This window comes from Aethalodelphis obliquidens, unplaced genomic scaffold (genome assembly GCF_003676395.1).
Source record: "Aethalodelphis obliquidens isolate GAN/ISIS:26980383/991018 unplaced genomic scaffold, ASM367639v1 scaffold411, whole genome shotgun sequence".
In the NCBI taxonomy this organism is placed as follows: domain Eukaryota; kingdom Metazoa; phylum Chordata; class Mammalia; order Artiodactyla; family Delphinidae; genus Aethalodelphis; species Aethalodelphis obliquidens.
Window position 1 is genome coordinate 1 of NW_020838325.1, and position 19310 is coordinate 19310.

Sequence of the window (19310 nt, forward strand, 5' to 3'; positions counted from 1 at the left end):
GCTAAGTCAAGTATGGTGGCATATCTAATTCAAGACAAAATATAATGGCTCCTTTTCTCTCATAGCAAAACTTTGTGGAGTGAATATCGAAGTACTGTAGGCTCTTAATTAAAGGAACACAATAAATCTTGTATTGGAAGGTGGTTATTCTGGTCTCTTTGCAGAGATGAATTGGAGATTGTCTAGAAGAAGGAAAATTAGCTTAACCAAAGTTAAACTTATAAATAATTGAGCATCTGTGGCCTATGTTTCTCTTTGATCATAATTTCTCCCAATTTATAGACCTCTTTGATACCCGATTAATCATTGTCAAAGATGCAATTAACAATGATTATTACTGTGTATTAGGTTTTGCCTGGGCCCTGAAGAAACTATCCTAAATTACGAGCTATGATTGTCACTTGATTTTCTCACAAAGAACAATCAGAACTCCTGGTCTTAAGTGGCTTGGAATGTGAAACTAAGAAGTCTCTTAGATATTACTAGAGGACCCCACAGAGCCCATTGGTGAAAGTTTGGAAAACATTGGGCTTCTTAAAATTAATTCTTGTAGTGTGTTACGAAAGATGACTGAACCAAAAGGATAACAGTGTTTCTGGTTCTGTTGTTAGCGTTCTCCATGGAAACATCACGGAAGCTTCTGGACTCAATTTCCTTCCCCATGTGTGAATGTCACTGAAAATATCCAATTCCATTCTATCCCCATATAACTTCAGAAACTAAGCAAAATGAAGACTCAAAATTCATTTCAAATAATGAAAGGAAGATATAATGTAGAATGGAACTGGGAAAATGTCTGGTTTAAATTCTGGAAAGTACCAACTATAGAATTCTGGATAAGTTGCTTAATCTTGTTTAGTCTAATTTAATGCCCATCTCACAGGCTGTTATGATGATTAATTTAATATCTTTGTATAACGTACAGTGTTATGTAACTTCTTCTTGAGTAAATTCATATCTTTAAGCAACTCACTTTAAAAAATAGTTACTTGCTTAAATTACTCTTACCTTCTATTATCAGCTGAATTGTGTCCTGCTCAAGTTAATATGTGGAAGTCTTAACCCCCAATACCTCGTAATATGACTGTATTTGGAGATAAGGCTCTTAAATAGGTAACTGAGGTCAAATGAGGTCAAATGGGTGGGCTCTAATCCAATATGACTGGTGTTCTTATAAAAAGAAAATATTAGGACACAGACATGCACAGAGAGAACAAAGTAATTATTAGTAACCACGATCATGTCGTGAATGCATGGAATACGTCACCATTTGCCAACCACCGTGTCAAGTCAGCAGAAACTACAGAAATTAAGAGCTCACCGCAGAAATTCACACACCCTTGCACCAGGTAAGGGACCACAGGCAGACGTTCACTCAGCCTCTCATGTGTCCCTCACAGAGTGCACGCTTTCTCCTGGGAGGGGCGAGCACAGACACTTATTGGGAGTTTTACTACTTTTAAAATGCGTTGATAAAACCATGTCTCACTGGATGAGTCAGCAAACGCTTTTTGTAAATCCCAAATTCTCCACACCTCCTACCTTTCGCGTTGCCCTAGTCTCAAAGCTCTCGCCCCTGCTCCTCAGGCAGCGTCCCCATGTGAGGCGGGGCTGCGTGCGGACGCACGGCGAGCGCGCAGTCGTCCTCGAGCCCCGCCCCCACGGAGCCGCCGCAGGTTTGAACCGCATCCCCGCGCGCGGAGGGCTATGAGGGAGGCGCCAAGGGCCTGCGATTCGCCGCGGGTGGCGGAGCGGGAGCGCGGCATGGAGGGGCTGGCCTAGCTGGGGCTCGTGGCCCTACGTCGTCTGGCTGCGACGCGGGTCCTGCGCACGCTGCGGGGCCGCAGCCGCCGGGCGGTGAGCGCCCGAGGGGCCGGGAGGCGAGCCGGGGACCCCAGGCGGGTGTGGGCATCGTGTCCACAGCCAGCGTCCCCGAAGCCGCGCTCGGGCCGTGATCACTCGGTGAAGCTGCGCTGCGACACTGCAGCCGACTTCTTCCTGCGCTGTGAGGACCTGTGCGCGCTGCAGGACTCAGTGCCTCTGCCTGCGGGAGGGCCTGCTGGACTTAAAGCTGTCCGCTTCCACGGGGTGGACTGGGTACCGCCCCTGAGCACCCTCTGCCCCTGATCTGTATCCAGAGCTTCTTCCAGCCACAGCTGGGCGAGACAGGTTTGTAGTTCCCGCTTCCAGGGGCTGTCGTGTGGGCGTCTGCGAAGCGGGGTTTTAGATGGTGCAAGGTGGAGGCTGGGCACTAGAACCGGTGCCCAGTGCCCGGGTGTGCGTGCACTAGACGGGGCGTGCGGCCTAGGACCCCTGCCAGCTCGGTGACCCCGGCCGAGTGCCTTAAGGCTTCTAGGTCTCAGTGTACTCATCTGTAGCATGGGCTTAACAGGACCCACTCTCCGTGGCGGTTACAAGGACTCACTCTGTTAATGCTTGTAGACTCTGCAATGTAGAACACTTAGCACAGTTTGGAGCATCGTTAATGGTTGCACAGATGTTACCTGGTGTGTTGAATGACTTTGCCTGGTACAGACCAAAGCGATTAGGAAGTTGATATATCCCAACTTCATTTCCTTTCCATTAAAACAGGTCTCAGAATAAAAATATATATATATATTTTTTTATAAATTCGTTTTAATTTATTTATTTAGCTGCGTTGGGTCTTCGTTTCTGTGCGAGGGCTTTCTCTGGTTGCGGCGAGCAGGGGCCGCTCTTCATCGCGGTGCGCGGGACTCTCACTGTCGCGGCCTCTCCTGTTGTGGAGCACAGGCTCCAGACGAGCAGGCTCAGTAGTTGTGGCTCACGGGCCTAGTTGCTCCGCGGCATGTGGGATCTTCCCAGAGCAGGGCTCGAACCCGTGTCCCCTGCATTGTCAGGCAGATTATCAACAACTGCGCCACCAGGGAGGCCCCCCAAAATCTTTTTTTCAATAGTCATATCATATAGTGGAAAGAGCACCGGTGCGAAGGCAGCTTAGGGTTTGAATTCCAGTGCTTATGCTCTCTATGGCCTGTGCAGGTTACTTTTGAACTGCAATCCCCACACTTGTAAAATGATATTAAAAACCACTCTTTCTGAGGGTTCTTACAATTAATTAAGCACCTTATGTGTGTAAAGTATCCTGGCGCTTGAATGAGTTGGTAGAACTAAGCGCTGCTGGAGACGATGCTTCTGCCCTAGGTAATCTCCCCTTCTACTGGGCAGCAGGTAAACACAAGCACAGTAGTCAGTTCTCTGGAAGAAGTGAGTTCTGGTGCTGCAGAGCACAGAATCTTTTTGTTAATTTAATTTTTATTTTATATTGGAGTATAGCTGATTTACAATATTGTGTTTGTTTTAGGTGTACAGCAAAGTTATTCAGTTATACATATATCCATTCATTTTCAGATTCTTTTCCCGTGCAGGTTATTATAGGATATGGAGTAGAGTTCCCTGCGCTATGCAGTAGGTCCTTGTTGATTACCTATTTTATATATAGCCGTGTGTATATGTTAATCCCAAACTCCTAATTTATCCCTCCCCGCCACCTTTCCCCTTTGCAGAGCACAGAATCTTAAAAGGGAAAGTTCAGGGTAGGCTCCTTGGAGGAGGTGCCATCCTTTCTAAGGATATGTAGAACCTTCTGGGGTGGCAGGATGGAACAGTGTGTCAAAGGTTGAGAAATATAAGAAAATATGGCAAAACTAATGTACAGGACTGGAACTCAGGGTTTGGGAAAGAAATGAGAGTTGATACTGGAAACCTAGTGGGGACAAACATAAAGGGGCCTTGTTTGTCCGGTCAGAAGTTTGGATGTTTATCCTGAAGGCTGTGGGAAACCCTAATAAACAATAAGATGGACTTCTGGTTTAGAGGCTCACTTGGACCTTCATGTGGAAGGCAGTTGATTGGGTGCAGGGTGAATTGTAATCTAAAGGTCCCACTTAAGTTATAAAAGGTTGGACTGCATTTTGGAGATCCGAGAGAGAATGGGTGGGGCCTGGTGACCAGCTAGAAAAGGAAGGGCAGCAAGCTTGGGTGACAGTTTACAGCTGCATCTTTTTGTGAGATACAGAGCACAGTAGGAAGGGATTGGGGGTGGGGAGAGGATCTTACTTGATCTTCAGTGCTGTAGAGGTGCTGGTAGACGGGTCTGGGCCCAAGGTTCAGATCTGGGCTTTTTGGGAGGACAGGTGTTTGAAGGCATGGGAGATACTTAGGTTACCCACAAGATGATACAAAGAATCATGGGTCTGAGAGTTTTTTAAGTGAGTGTATGTATATATATTATTTTTTAAATTTTATTTATTTATTTATGGCTGTGTTGGGTGTTCGTTTCTGTGCGAGGGCTTTCTCTAGTTGCGGCAAGTGGGGGCCCCTCTTCATCGCGGTGCGTGGGCCTCTCAAGTGAGTATATTTGAGGATGTTTATAAGCTGAGAGAAAGTAGCCAGCAGAGGAAGGGTGTGAAGATTTAGGATAGGAAATGATTGTTCATTTGTTTTCAAAATGCTGAATACTTATTGTGTGCCTGGCCCTTTTCTAGGATCTGGGGTTCACACCATCTGTTATCTCTTCTGCAAGGACAGTTCAACTCATCCCCTTGGTGAAGAGAAGTCACATTATTCTTTGCATCCCATTCAGGTGTAGGAACTGTTCTGTACCTCTGAAGGGACTTTACTTAAGCAGAGTAATAAGTTAGAAATCAAAAGAAATTATAGCTGGAAGGGACCTGAAAGGCCACTGTACTTAATTTTGCCACATATTTTACATTGAATGTAACAAAAATTTATTGTTGAGCCCATTCTCTTCAGAGTTCCTTCACTGAACTTCCTTTATGTCTTGCATCCAGTGGGGCTAGCTTGTAGATTTTGGCCTCCTCCTAAATTTGCTTCTTCATCCGTATTACATTTTGCCCGGACTATGGCAGAAGCTCCTGGGTGGTTTCACGGCCCCTGGGCTCCGTTCCTCTGTTTATCTGCCTACTCAGTTTAAGTGATCTTCTAACGTAAAAACATACGCTTAAAATAATGCTGCTAATGGCTTGGCCACACCGAGTTAGTGCATACTAGCCTCCCAGCGTGTGCTCTGCACAGAGGTGTGTAGTCTGAACTGTGCTCGGCCAAGCCTCATGGGGCTCTTTGGCCCTGAGGAAGGGGAGCTTTTTGTGATCACTCCCTTTATCTAATAGGTCCTTCAGCAGCGGGGTGCCTTTTTCTAATCAGCGGAGGCACCCTTACTCAGCCAGTGGTAGCCCCAGGCCTCATCACCTGTGGGATACAAGCCATGCTCTCTGCCAGGCTTGCTTCGGCCAGCATCTCTATTTTCCTTTCTGTCTCTTCTCACACTTGGACCCCTGGCCTTTAGTCATCCCCACCTGCAGTATTTAATGTGCCCAGCAGGTGTCAGACTTGAGTGTCTTTGCACAGATATTCCCTGTGCAGTTAATGCACATTGTACTCCAACTCTGCATACTCTCATCTTTCTAGATTGTACTTCAGGGTTATCATGAAGCCGTCACTTAGATATAACTTTTTGCCTCCATAGGAACCTCTGTGCATAAAAGTTATGGTTCTTTATCTCATGTGATTGAAATTTTGAGTTTATACATCTCCCTTCTTAATGAAGGCTTTAAGGGCAGGAGTCGTTTCTAATCCTTAGCACAGAATAGATGCTTTGTTTTTTATTTAGATGCTTTTGGGTTTTTTTTTTTTTTGCGGTATGCGGACCTTTCACTGCTGTGGCCTCTCCCGCCGCGGAGCACAGGCTCCCGACGCACAGGCTCAGCGGCCATGGCTCACGGGCCCAGCCGCTCCGCGGCATGTGGGATCCTCCCGAACCGGGGCAGGATCCCGTGTCCCCTGCATCGGCAGGCGGACTCTCAACCACTGCGCCACCAGGGAAGCCCTTTAGATGCTTTTTAATGATGATAAAATATATGGTTTAAATCACTCATTTTACAATAATTTTGGTTTAGGTTGTGACAGAAATAAAGTTTACAGAAGTCGTGTTCCTGCGATTAGAAATAAAGATGTGACCTTCTAGTTGTGTAAAGCTCTTAAATGTTGTGTAAGTGTGTCCTGTGCGCTAAGGAACCTGGAGCTAAGTGGGGTAGTTGTGTGAGAGAGAGACTTAACTATGTTAACAAAGGTAAGCCTTCATTGTGTCCTGCCAACATTTGATAGCTGCTTTTGGGGCAAACTAAACCAATAAAATTTTAAACTGTTCCTCCCCATTAAATGGATTGAATAAATCGGCCACTTTGGTGCACCTGTGTCTTGCGAGTTGTCCACTTGGAGATGGAGGTTTAGAAACTGAGTTTCAGTCTTGTTTAAGTCTCTTCCCATCAGACTGGTCGTGATTTCCTACACACCATGTTACTTCCTGTCTACCTTATCTTGGTGTTGTTCATGCCTGGATTGTCTCCTGTGCCTGCTCAAACCTTGGTCCATTCTCATTTGTACTATGGAAGTTTGTCATGCTGGATACTGTCAGAACTAATTTTACTTAAGTTTGTGTTAAGCCATAAACCACACATTTTGTATATTTTCTGTTTTTTGTGTTTGTCTGTATTTTAATGTTTCTCTTCAAGAAACATTATGGGAAGAGAAATAGCAAGATATAAAGAGCAAAAAAGTCATGATGATCTTTAAATTGTTAGAACATGTATCTGCAGTCATAATTATAATAAACTGTGGTATGTGTTAAAATAGGAAATATATGTCATGTCCCGTAAGAGCAGCAAACTCAGTGGTGTTAGTGGGGGGGAGTCATGGAAGTAATCACAAAGCAAGTGACTGTAAGTTAGGGTCCTGAAACATTAGTGTGTGTTCCCTGTGTCCAGTAGTGGTCTGGAGGGGTCAGGAAACCTGCCTTCAATTTGAGGGAACAGAAGGTTTGAGGTCCTCTCTCTTCTATTGCTCTAGTATACTGCATAGCAGCTAATAAAATACTGGGTTTATAGTTGACATTTAAATTGCTGATTGATCATCAAGATTGGCATGTATCATTGGAAATGAAAATAGGAAGAGTCTTAAGAATTTTAGGTTTTTCTTTTTTTTCCTATGTCTCAAAAGGTATGTAGTGTTTTACTGAGTGGTTGGGAATAAAGTTTGCAGTATGCAGTGTATTCAGTTTTAGTATCTGAATAGAATTAAACTGCTGCTGTTAACTGGAATAACACTTTGTTACTGACAAGTTTTAGAATGCATCTGTTCGTCAATTACCTGTTTGGGAAGATTGTAGTTAATGATTTTAAGAATTTAAACCTCCAATTGACTCAAGAAAAGCAAATAAGTCAAGATTGACAAATGTATAGGCTCTTCATCTTATTGTGTGTGTGTGTGTGTGTGTGTGTGTGTGTGTGTGTGTGTGTGTGTGTGTGTGTTTCTGTTATTTGTCAAGGTGTAAAGAACTCTATCACTCTTAAGACAGTAAACTTCACGGGATGTAATCTGACATGGCAGGGAGCAGATCACATGGCCAAGATCTTAAAGGTGATTTTTTTATGTTTGAACTTTCATGAAAACATATGTGATTGAAGCACATTAATATAGTGGTACAAATGGCAGTTAATTTTTGTCTTTTGATACCTGTGAGTGCAGCTTTCGTTTTGTTGAAAGAATATGACCAGTTTTCAGTTTGGGATTCTACCATTTAGTAAAGATAGTCCACTTAATTTTAGAAATAAGAGGTTTAATATATAATACATAATAATATTTTTATGTAGTTTTAGTTACTGAAAACATTGATTGTGATACTGTCAAAAAACTATGCCGTTATAGTCTTTAAGACTTAAATGAATCAAGTGTTTATTAGCTGCTGTAGTTTATAAACTAATAAAAATCACTACACCAGCAATTTGTAAATACAGTTTTTTAAATAATGCCTTACCAACTTTACAGTGGTTATAATGACTGTATTTAAGCCTAAAGTTATTTAATAATTTGACATGAAACCTTTTTAATAGTTTGATGGTGCAGATCAGGGATAGGTAAACTATGGCTGGTGGGCCAGATCCAGCCTGTCGCCCGGTAAAGAAAGTTTTTTTGGAACATAGTCGCACCCATTGTTTAGAAAGTTTTTTTGGAACATAGTCGCACCCATTGTTTACATGGTAGTTATGGCTACTTTCACCCTACGCCAGTGGGGTTGAGTAATTGCAACAGAAACTGTATAGCCCACAAAGCTGGAAATGTTTAAATTTAGATTTTAAAAATTGAAAAATTCTTTGAGCCTATACAGGGCAAGTGCATTGACCCCTGCGGTTGAAAACAGTCAAGAACTTGGGTGCCAAAGCCAAATGGCCTAGGTTCAAATTCCCTTTCTCCCTTTTCATAGCTAGTGACCATGGACAAATCACTTAACCTCTGTGCCTCATTATGAGGTTTAAATGAACTAATTTGTATAAATAGTGCCTGGCACTTAATAAGCACTGTGTCAGTGATTGCTGTTATTTCTGCTTGGAGCTTTTATAAACTATTGTTAATAGGAAAATGACACTAATGGTTTTCTTTTTAGAGTGTCAAAGGCACTTTGAGTCTTTTATTTTTTCAAGAATGTAATAAGACTTTTTTCATTTAAAGTCAGTGTTCCCTATTACCATAATTTATTTTATGAATATAAAGAATTGAATGTCTTTAAGACAGTACTTGTGGTTAAATGTCAAACCATAATTTTCCCAAGGCACATCAAACTGGCTCTGCATAGTCCAGGCCTCTAAAGTTTGTGTGCATACCCTAGGTAGCATGTGAGATCTATTTTGTAATACAGTTTTTAAAATAATGCCTTGGACTTCCCTGGCGGTCCAATAGTTAAGACTCTGCGCTCCCAATGTAGGGGGCCCGGGTTCGATCCCTGCTCAAGGAACTAGATCCCACATGCATGCCGTAACTAAGAGCCCGCATGCCACAACTAAAAGATCTGGCATGCCGCAAGTGAAGATCCGGCACAGCCAAATAAATATTTAAAAATAATAATAATAATAAAATAATGCCTTAGATTTAGGAAAAGAAAATATTAGAACCTATTTGCCTTTGTATCATTTTTAAAATATCTGTGTGGTTTATAATGTACATACATTATATGTATAGAACTTCGTGTATATAATTTGTTAATAAATAAGATGCATATTAAAAAGTTTTCTTATGGGTTGCCCAGTCAGGTGTTTGGAGACCAGTGGAGGACAGAATGATGACATTTAGAGCCTCAGCAATGATAGAATTTAGAACCAATTCCCTGACTTAGAAGATCAGGAAAATAATTCATAGACTGTAATTGAGTTGTCCAACTTTACATAACTGTTCAGAAACAGGTCATCCGGTGCCTGGAATCTAATCACTGACGGACTAGAATGTTGGTCACTGGACTCGTAAAGCAGAACTGACTGTTTAATTTCTCAGCTTGATTCTGCTGGCACATATGCTTGATACGTGTGTGTGTAAATCTCTGACATAATAAGCCATACTCAGTAGGCACACCCTGTTTCCTTATTGAAGCATCTTAATTTTGTCCCATTAAATCTTTGAAGTATCAGACTACCAGAAGGCACGAAGAAACCTGGGCTGAGAGTCTTCATTCCAGGAGACCTGATCTTGACTGTATGGCTGGTTTGAGACGCATCACTCTGAACTGCGACATGCTCATTGGTGACCTGGGTACAAGTGCTTTTGCAGAATCTCTTAGTGAGGATTTGTGGCTTGTAAGTAAATTCTAAAATTGAAAATATTGAATTTTTAATATGATACATGCTTAGCTTTTGGCTTGATACTGTTGTGATAGGAATTTTTTTTAAAGCCTCATTTTTCTGATAGGTTTTATTTTGCTTGTAAACTTTCTCTATGAGTTACATATATTCATTGTAGAAAATGCAGAGTTACAAGAGAACAATTACCTATAATCTTAATACCCAGACATAATCACTGTTCATTTTGGTGTATATACTTTCAGTCTTTTTTTTTCTATGAATATATTTTGTACACTTAGGGATAACAAAAATAAAATTGTAGTATACTTGCTATTTCATATTCCTGCTTTTTTCATTTAATGATGTATCATGTAGTATAGCATCATATTGATGTCCCATAGTTTAATCAATTCTTTGCCATTAGATTTAGACAGTTTGTTTTTCCCTGTCAGAAACATTGTGAATACGTTGTATATACATCTCTGTGTCCATCGGGATTACTTCTGTAGAATAAGGAACTAGAAGTAGAATGACCTGCGTGTGACATATTTTTAAGACTTTTGATACACATGGCCAAATTACCATCCAGAAATGCTATGCCAATCTGTAGTACACCCCAACAGTGGATGTGTGAAGCCTGCCTCTCACAAACACTGGCTTGTAGCACTTGTAAAAAAATGTAAAACTACAAAAATGAGTACCTCTCCATTTTCTATGCAAGTAGGATTACTCCAAATTTTATAACATTTTTCAGTTAATTTAGTATGAGCATTTTAGCAAGTCAGTAAATTTGCATCTCCTGCATCATTTTTTGTGATTGTTCAGTATTCCATTATATGAATATGCCACAGTGCACATAGATTATCCATTCTTGTATATAAGCTTTGTCCAGTTTTTCAGTTACAAATTGTACTCTGATATATATCCCTACCTATATCTCTATTTGTTTTGGTTAAATTCCTAGAAAGAGAGTTGTTGGATCAAAAGGGTATAGACATTATTTAAAGGCTTTTCTTACAGAATCTTGGCTTAATCTGATAGGAAAATAACCACATTTTGTTTTATTTTGTATTCATTTGATTTCCTGGTGAGGTTTACTGGCTGTTTGTATTTGGCTAGTTGGTTAATTACACCGTGTGCCCATTCTTCTGTAGTGAGAGTTTGTAAGGGTTGTATCATATCCTGTCAGATCCATATGTCTGACTTGCTATTTCTGTATGTCATGGAGTGTTGAAAGACTCCAGTCACTTTAATGTGATGGTCCACACAACACTTAAAAAAAAGACTCATGATAGTTTCCTTTCATGTAATAGTTTTTAATACCTGTGCTTTGGTGATGATCCCTTTTGTTTAAATGAGTAGGTTGTTCAGCCCCAGAACTACTGGAATTCATGATCAGTTTTTCTGGGTTTTGTCTGACTTTTTATGGAGAGAGTTCTTGACCATCATACTTTCATGATAGATTTTTAGTATGTATTCTCTATTCACACATTGTTTGAATTTGTTATTAGTATGTATTCTCTATTCACACATTGTTTAAATTTGTTATTATTTGTATCCTCTTAGACTTGTCTTTTTTGCTCTAAAACTAACAGTTACTACATTTCTTCTATTTTGTTTTCCCCTTTTAACTAGTTTCAAGTGTAATTTGGAGCTGAAGATCATGATCAAAAGAATGCAGTGCATTTCTGAGCTCCACCAGGTTTTGCTTGTGAGGTTTACATGCCACTGCCGCCCTTGCTAATTATGAACTGAAATTCATTTTATGATGCTTTTTGCTCACAGGTTATATATACAGTTATTCTTCAGTTCTGTAATTGTAAAATATGTTGGATGATTTATTGGTACTAAAGCAAGGGTTATCATTGCACATCCAAGAAGAGGTTTTTAAATTGGATTATGCATTATGTGTGTGCGTATACCTTTCTTTTGTTTTTCCATACCCAAAATTACAAACCTGCCGTGACTTGTCTTGGGCAGGACTCTTCCACACGTGAGAAAATGAGAGTTGTCTATATGTTAAATCTGTAGAGTTAGCAAGTGACCTTTTGTCTTTCATCAAAAACACTTGACCTGCAGCAGTGTGGCCTCACCAGTGAAGGAGCAAAGGCTTTACTAAAGGCCCTTGAAACCAACAGAACTCTGCTCTTTCTGGATGTAAGAAAATATCCACTTGTTGGTATGTGGTCACTTTTTAAAAATTGATTAACACATAGGAAAACAAAAAGAATTTGTTCATGTATTGACAGTTTTTAAAACTTAATGTGTTTAACTTTCCTCATCGTATACAGTTGACCCTTGAACAATGTGGGGTTAGCGGTGCCGACCCCTACGCAGTTGAAAATCTGGGTATAAGTTTATAGTCAGTGGTTCCGCATCTGTGGATTCAACCAACCTTGGATTGTGTAGGACGATAGTACATATTTATTGAAAAATACCCGTGTGTCAGTGGACCTGCGAGGTTTAAACCCATGTTGTTCAAGAGTCAACTGTACTTTTCTAGTGTTGCACTTATGTTTTTAGCAGGTAATTTACTAATTAAAGTGAGTTATACTTGTAAATTGTTCTTATCCCTACTCTGAACAGAGGTGAACCTAGATACTAAACCTGCTTCCACCAAGAGCATTATTTCTTTCTTGTGCAACCTCTGAATTCTTGCAAGGAGTACTTTATTCATTTGTCAGATTCACAAGTAATTTTTTTAATATCTTCTGTGTGCCAGATACGGGTTTAGGCACTAGGGATAAAGCAGTGAACCAGACACACAAAAGTCTTGCCCTCGTGGAGCTTACATTCTAGTGAAGGAGTTCAGATAGAAATGAGTAAACAGATAAGTAATATAATTTTAGATAGTAGGAGGTGCAAAAATATCTTAATGTAAAGAGAGTGAGCGGGGGCAGGTAGGACTCCATTGGACAGGTTTGTTAGGGGACAGCTTCACTGGAGAAGTGGCATTTGAATGGAGACCTGAATGAAGAGAGGAGCAAGCCATGGAAGATCTGGTGTAAGCACATTCCAGGACAAGGAGCCCATGAGTATGCAGGCATGTAGGTGGGTGGAGTATTTAAGGAAAACCAGCATGGCCAGAGTACTGAGTGAAGAAGATGTGGTATGACATGAGGTCAAGGAGCTAGCCAGGGGTCTGCTCTTGTAAAGTCTTGAAGGCCAGAGTAAAGATGTGGATTATTCTATATGAGTGGAAGGTTTTGAAGTGGAAAAAGGCATGATCCAAACAGTATCTGAATAAGATGACCTGGTATAGAAAATAGACTTGGGGGGATAAAGAAGACAAATAGGGAGATCAGTTAGGAGACTATCACAGGGGTCCAAATAAGAGATGTTTATGGCCTAGGTTAGGTTGGAACTTTGCAGCAAGTGAAAAGTGGTTGAATTCAGGTTGTGTTTTGAGGGTGTAGCTAACAAGGCTTGCCGATAGATTAGATGTGGGGTATGAAGGGAATAGTAACAAGGAGACAAGTCGTTGATGATTATGTGTGCAACTGGGTGGTATCACTTAGAAAAAGGGAGCTGATGGGAGGAGCAGCTTTTGAGGGAATATCAGGACTTTGGTTTGTTATCTTAGATGCCCTTTAGGTATCTAAGTGTCTGGACAGTGCTCAGACTGTACTTTCTATCCAAAGGTATCCAAAGCCACTTTAGATGCAAAATGTTTAAAGTTGACCTTTGCTGCTGCCAAAATAGTAGCCACTGGAGGCAGTCTGCAAGATGGCATCTTAGGTTTCTGAGGAAGAAATTAGAATACACAAAGGGGGAGATAAGTGTATAATTACATAATGTAGATTTCATATTTAATTTTATGGGAAAAGCAATAATTAGTTGGCTTTTGGTTTTAAATGGCAGTAGCCACTCATTGGGAAATAATTACTCTAATTTCAATTTATTTTATTTTAAATCATTCTGTGATGAAAACAGTTATCAAAAAAGGTCTCCAGAATGGAAGGAGTGCCAAGTCAGAGGTATATCACACGTTTCAGTTCTCTCGGAAGAATTTCTCTTTAATGGCTTGTTTTTCTTTCCTTCTTAAAAGAAAATTATCAAGGTACTTTCTGCCATCTTAAAACTAAGTTTTTAGTCAAATGAAATGGCTTTTCTGTTTTTGAAAATGTTGTGTGATGCTTTAATTTAGCTTCCCAGAAATGCAGATTGAAGACCTTTTATTAACTTAAAATATCTTAATTTCCAATGAAGATCAAACCCTCCTAAATTACCTGTAACTTAAATGGCATATTTATCATTGCTTTCTCAGTACCAGTGGATAACTTCTCCATCGGTGAAGGAACCATGCAAAGCTGCTAGACAGAAAAAGAGAACTATAATTTTGGGAAGTGGTTGAAAAGGAAAAGCTACAATTAGAATTGGTAACTCTTTCTTTTTTTTAATGTTACTAGAACTTATACCCCTTATATATCCGGTGTGCTAAAATTAAAACAGCCTTAATGGTTATTCCTTAACGGTTAATTATTTCCTTAACGGTTAGCTGTTAGTATTATTTGTGGTTCTTATGGAACGCATCTAGGATGTTCCTGACACATAGTTTTTAATATGTATTAGATATTTATTTTAATATGATAAAGCTCGTGAAGTGACAAAATCCATATCCAGATATGAGGTCACCTTTTCTCCCTTTCTTGTGGGGTCCAGGCCTTAGTAAAGAGAAGGAAGCATGTGATGTGTCTAGTGACAACCCCAAAATCAAGTAGGCAGAGCCCTTGGCGCTTTACAGATATGAATACATTTTTTTGTCATCACAACCCTGTGAACAGTGTTTTACAGCAGCGCAGACAGGTTAGGGTCAGGTGCAGCGGGGAAGTGGGATCAGGCAGGAAAAGAATATCGGGAGAGTCGGGGGGAGGGCCGGTTCCAGGGCCTTTAGTAAGGAAACAACAAAAATCACATGATAATGACTGTTTTTTTCCAAATGCAGGAATCAGTGGAAAAACTAGAAAGGATCACGTTCAGAATTGTGATCAGTTGTGTCTTAATATGTAAAAGTCAGTTACGTTCCCATTCTCCAGAAATAACACTAAAAAACAAGGAAAGATCCCATTTGCAATAGTCACAAAAATTAGTAAATATCTAGAAGTCAGTTCAGTGTTCACCTGAAAAATTTAGTGCAAATTGATAGATGAATCATTTTAAACATATATGTTAACATTAATAAGATATAATGTTAACATATGATCTATTAACATAAAAAGCCACTGGCAGAGGGAAAGACAGATCGGTGGAAAAGTCCAGAAACTGGTCCCTGTTTACTTGAGAATTGTATTTTAACTTAGACAATTTTAAAGTTTAACTTGACTTTTTGTCTGATTGACTGATTGAAGCATTGATAATTCATTTAAACAGAAATAGATATTTGCATCACAGCATACACAAATTCTAGTCAGTCGAAAAGGTGCAAATGCAACTAACTGCAAGAAGCAAATATAAAATACAGGAGAGAATTTCGGTGTAAGTGTAGGGAGTACAGAAGCCTTCCTAAGTAAGCCATAAAACTCAGAAGCCCTAAAGTAAAAGATATTTAATTACATGAAAATTTAAAACTTTTCTACAGTTCAAGACGTAAACAAAACAAAATGACAGACACAAAAATTTGGTAGTATATTAACATATAAAGGTTACTGTTGATATAGAGAAGAACCCACAAATAAATGAAAAAGGATAACCAAATTTTAAAAAGGCAGGGGCTGGTTTCTACCTGTATGAGCAAACAACTCAGAAGAAACACAGCTGGCTACTAGACAAATGAAGAGAGACCAACTTCTTTAGGAAATGCAGATTAAAACCATGGGATTTTCTTCCCATCTGATGGGCAGAAATTCTAAAGACTGATAACATCTGGTGTAGACGAGGGAACAAGCACACTTTGCCTATGTTAAGTGTAATAAACGTGTTCAATTTTGGAGCAAGGTTTGCAGCGTCCATCAAAGTTCAAAACTCTCTTGCTCTTTGTCCAAAGACTTTTACTTCTAGGCACCTGCCCTCTGCCAGTACTCTGCCTTGCACAGAAGTGTGCATAAAATCAGGCACCCGCAAGTCCAATGAGGGATACTTATGTAATGGGGAAAATCTAGAGACAACCCGGATGTCTTTCAGGAGGGGTCTGATGAAGGAAATTAGGATCCATCCATGGTATGGTGTAACGTGTGTGTGGAGAACGGGGAAGGTCTGTGAGCAAATAGGGAATATGACCTGATATATCATCAGGTTAAAAGGAAAAAGAGCAGGTGTAGAAAAGGACATGTCTATTATTCCAGTTAGAAACCCACAGTGTTTGTATTTGTAAATACTATATATGTATATATGTACATATGGAAAGATGCATATATACACGTATACACATTTGTGTATCTGATCCTGAAAATGCACAAAAGGCTGTTAATGGCAACCACCTCTATGGAAGGGAATAGATCTTTATATTTTTACTCTAGTTTTCCTAATCGTGTGCAAATTTAGAGTTAATTTTTTACTTAAAAGTTAGGCAGTCAGGAGAGGCCTAGTGACTCTTTTGTGGGCTTCTCTCACCACAGGATGCACTCTTCGCGCCCTTGTTGTTTCTGGTTTGTCTTTTGGAGCAGACACCACTGAAATGAGCGTCTTGTCATCGCTTGCCAACTGCCTGCGGTTTTCTTGCGCCCTCCTAACCCTCACCACCTTTGTGAGATGCTGTTTCGCGCTGAGGTGGTGCCTTTCCCCTCACACACACCCCTCTGGTACCTAGGGGAGTCCCGGGGTTTCTCAGTGGGCATTCTAGAATACTCATCCCAGAGATGCAGTGGGTTTTTAAGCCACAAGCATTTGGGGAAAACTCTGTTCCTGTATGAATTATCGTCTTGGGAGTTCACGATTCACCGGAGCTCTTGAGACGCTCTAGGAAGTTGAGTCAAGAAACCCGTGTAGCCCTGTTAGTTCAGGATTTCCTAAATTTCTAGGACTGACTGTGGCACTGCTTTTCTAGTCACAACCATCCTTATCAGCTTCCCTGATAGACTCCCTGGGGAGCGCTGCTCAGACTCTGTCCTGGAAGCTTTTCAGTCTCAGGATTACCCGCTGCTTCCACACCCTCCCAGCCCCCTGCCAGCGCTCTGTCAGCCTGGCACCTTCTCCCTGCCCCCCAACTCATTCAGGCCACAGGTGCTGCCCTTGCTCTGGGATTTAGTGATAACGCCTGGGAGCAGTGGCCCAGCACAGCCCACGGCAGTGCTCGGTGTGGCTCACAGGGTTTAAAACACACAATTTGAGCCCTTACTGGAACATGGGAAGATGATTTAAATCCAGATGTCTTATTTCATAATCCCCGTGTCTCTGAAAGTGGGAGAAACAGACTGGGAGGGCCGTGTGTTTCAAGCAAAAGGGAGACTGTTTCTCTGTTGAAGTAAAGAACGGGCCCTCACAGTTAACAGGTAACATAGGGAGTTTGTGCTGAGTCTGTCATGTTGGGCCTGTTACACTCATTTATATGACCGTTGGGTCCCTATTGGCATTTGCATTTAGTGCCCAAGCTTGAAACTCCCGAGTGTCCCTGTCTTGGTCACGAGCCCTAATTCTGTTGACCTAGAAAGTTCTTTGTGGGAGCTTTCTAGCAGGCCTCTCCCCCAGTGTCCCCACCCTCCAGCCTCTATGTCCTAGTGCTTTTTCTAAAACGCACAACTCCTTATCGTGCAGACCTGATTGCTCCTTGCTCCTCCAGGATCTGATCGATCCAGTTCCCAGGAGAGCGTGTCCGCAGGGCCCTCTGCGGTCTGCAGTCCTGCCCCCAGCCAGGCACCCAGCACCCCAGGTGCTGCAGAGAAGTTGCTGGTGTCCCCCGTGCCTTGGCAGAGACAGCTCTCTGCCAGCTGCCATTCCTTTGTCTCCCCCTGTCCTGACCCCTCCCACCTCCCTTCCTCTGAAACCATCAATCTTCCCTCAGGCAGAGGTACTTGCTCAGCTCTGTGCTTCCACAGCGCTTGTCCTGTGGAATTTGAATTCCCTCCACAGCAGTCTTGCTAGGTTGGGAGCAGCCGATTCCCCTTCATCTTTTTCTTCCTTCCCTCAGCCCCACAGCAGGGACACTCTCGGGCACCGTGCAAATTTAATCCTCAATTTCTAGTTGTTATGACACTGTTGCTGTGATGATACGATCTACGTTCACAGTAGGATGGGTAAATGTGCGGGGGATGACTGTAAATACAGATTCTTTGTAAATCCAGGTTCCTAATTCTTCCCCCTTTTAATATTTTTTCCCCTTAACTCATGTGTCCTTTTTGCTGCTCCAGCTCTATGATTGGACTGTCACCTGGGGAGTCTGAGGCAGCACAATATCAAAGAGGGTAGACAGTAAATTTTTATTTATTTATATTTTATTTATTTATTTATTTATTTATTTTGCGTTACGCAGGCCTCTCACTGTTGTGGCCTCTCCCATTAAGGAGCACAGGCTTCGGGCGCGCAGGCTCAGCGGCCATGGCTCACGGGCCCAGCCGCTCTGCGGCATGTGGGATCCTCCCGGACCGGGGCGCGAACCCGTGTCCCCTGCACTGGCAGACAGACTCTCAACTACTGCGCCACCAGGGAAGCCCGACACTAAATTTTTGATGTAAATGTCAACCAGAATATCTACTAGCTGTGCAAAGGAGGCCCAGAATTCAGTCTCAAAGCCTATTACCAGATACTTAGTTTCCCTGCTTGCGTCTCTTCTGTTTGTCGACGTGCACTTGATTCCTATTAACCTTAACAGGAATTATGTGTGTGCCTTGAGGGGCGAGCCTGGCTTTATTGGGGGCTTCCTCACACTGCTTTTCTTTGCTCTTTACTTTTTTTTTTGCAGTACGCGGGTCTGTCAGTGTCATGGCCTCTCCCATTGCGGAGCACAGGCCACGGACGCGCAGGCTCAGCAGCCATGGCTCACGGGCCCAGCCGCTCCGTGGCATGTGGAATCTTCCCGGACCAGGGCACGAACCTGTGTCCCCTGCATTGGCAGGTGGACTCTCAACCACTGCGCCACTAGGGAAGCCCTTTGCTGTTTACTTTCAATGAATCCCACCCTTTAGAAGTGGAAGAATAAGACAGGATGTGTTTGAGAAAATGGAGAGAGTTATTACATATTTTCCTTGTTATCCAGAATAGCATGTCAGCTCTTCTTCTGTTTGTCTCCTTTGGTTGTCAGTGGAAGATAATTTTGGCTTGCTCACTTTCCAAATCAGAAACTGAAGTCAAATACTAACGTATCCTAGATGAAACTTGACTCATTCATTTTTTTTTTTTTGTGGTACGCAGAAGAGCAAAACAATAAATCCTGAGAACATAGAAAAAATAGATAATAAAGATATGAGCAGAACTTAATAAAACAGAAAAAAGTATAAAATTGAGGTGATTTAGTAAGTCAAAAGAATATTCTGTGAAAATATTTAAAAAGCACACTTTGATTAAGTAAAACAAAAACATAAGTATATTTATACTTTAAATATTAAATATACAGAAAGAATCAGGACAATGTTATAGCAGAGAATATATGAAATGCCAGTAAATTTGAACATTTATGTAAAGTGGACAATTTCCTAGCTCCTAAAGTTTACCAAAACTGACACAAGAGGAAATTTATAGCTGGAGTTCTTTCACCAGTAAAGGAATTAAGTCAAT

At 41.3% G+C, this 19310-nt stretch overlaps 1 long non-coding RNA gene across 1 annotated transcript; it reads left to right on the forward strand.

Annotated features, from left to right (window-relative positions):
• The first annotated feature begins 1615 nt into the window (after positions 1-1615).
• Positions 1616-18561, forward strand: LOC113616721 (uncharacterized). The gene is made up of 4 exons (XR_003431396.1): positions 1616-2169; positions 9510-9680; positions 13933-14044; positions 18515-18561. It is a non-coding gene; the product is annotated as an uncharacterized LOC113616721 (long non-coding RNA).
• Positions 18562-19310: the final 749 nt, after the last annotated feature.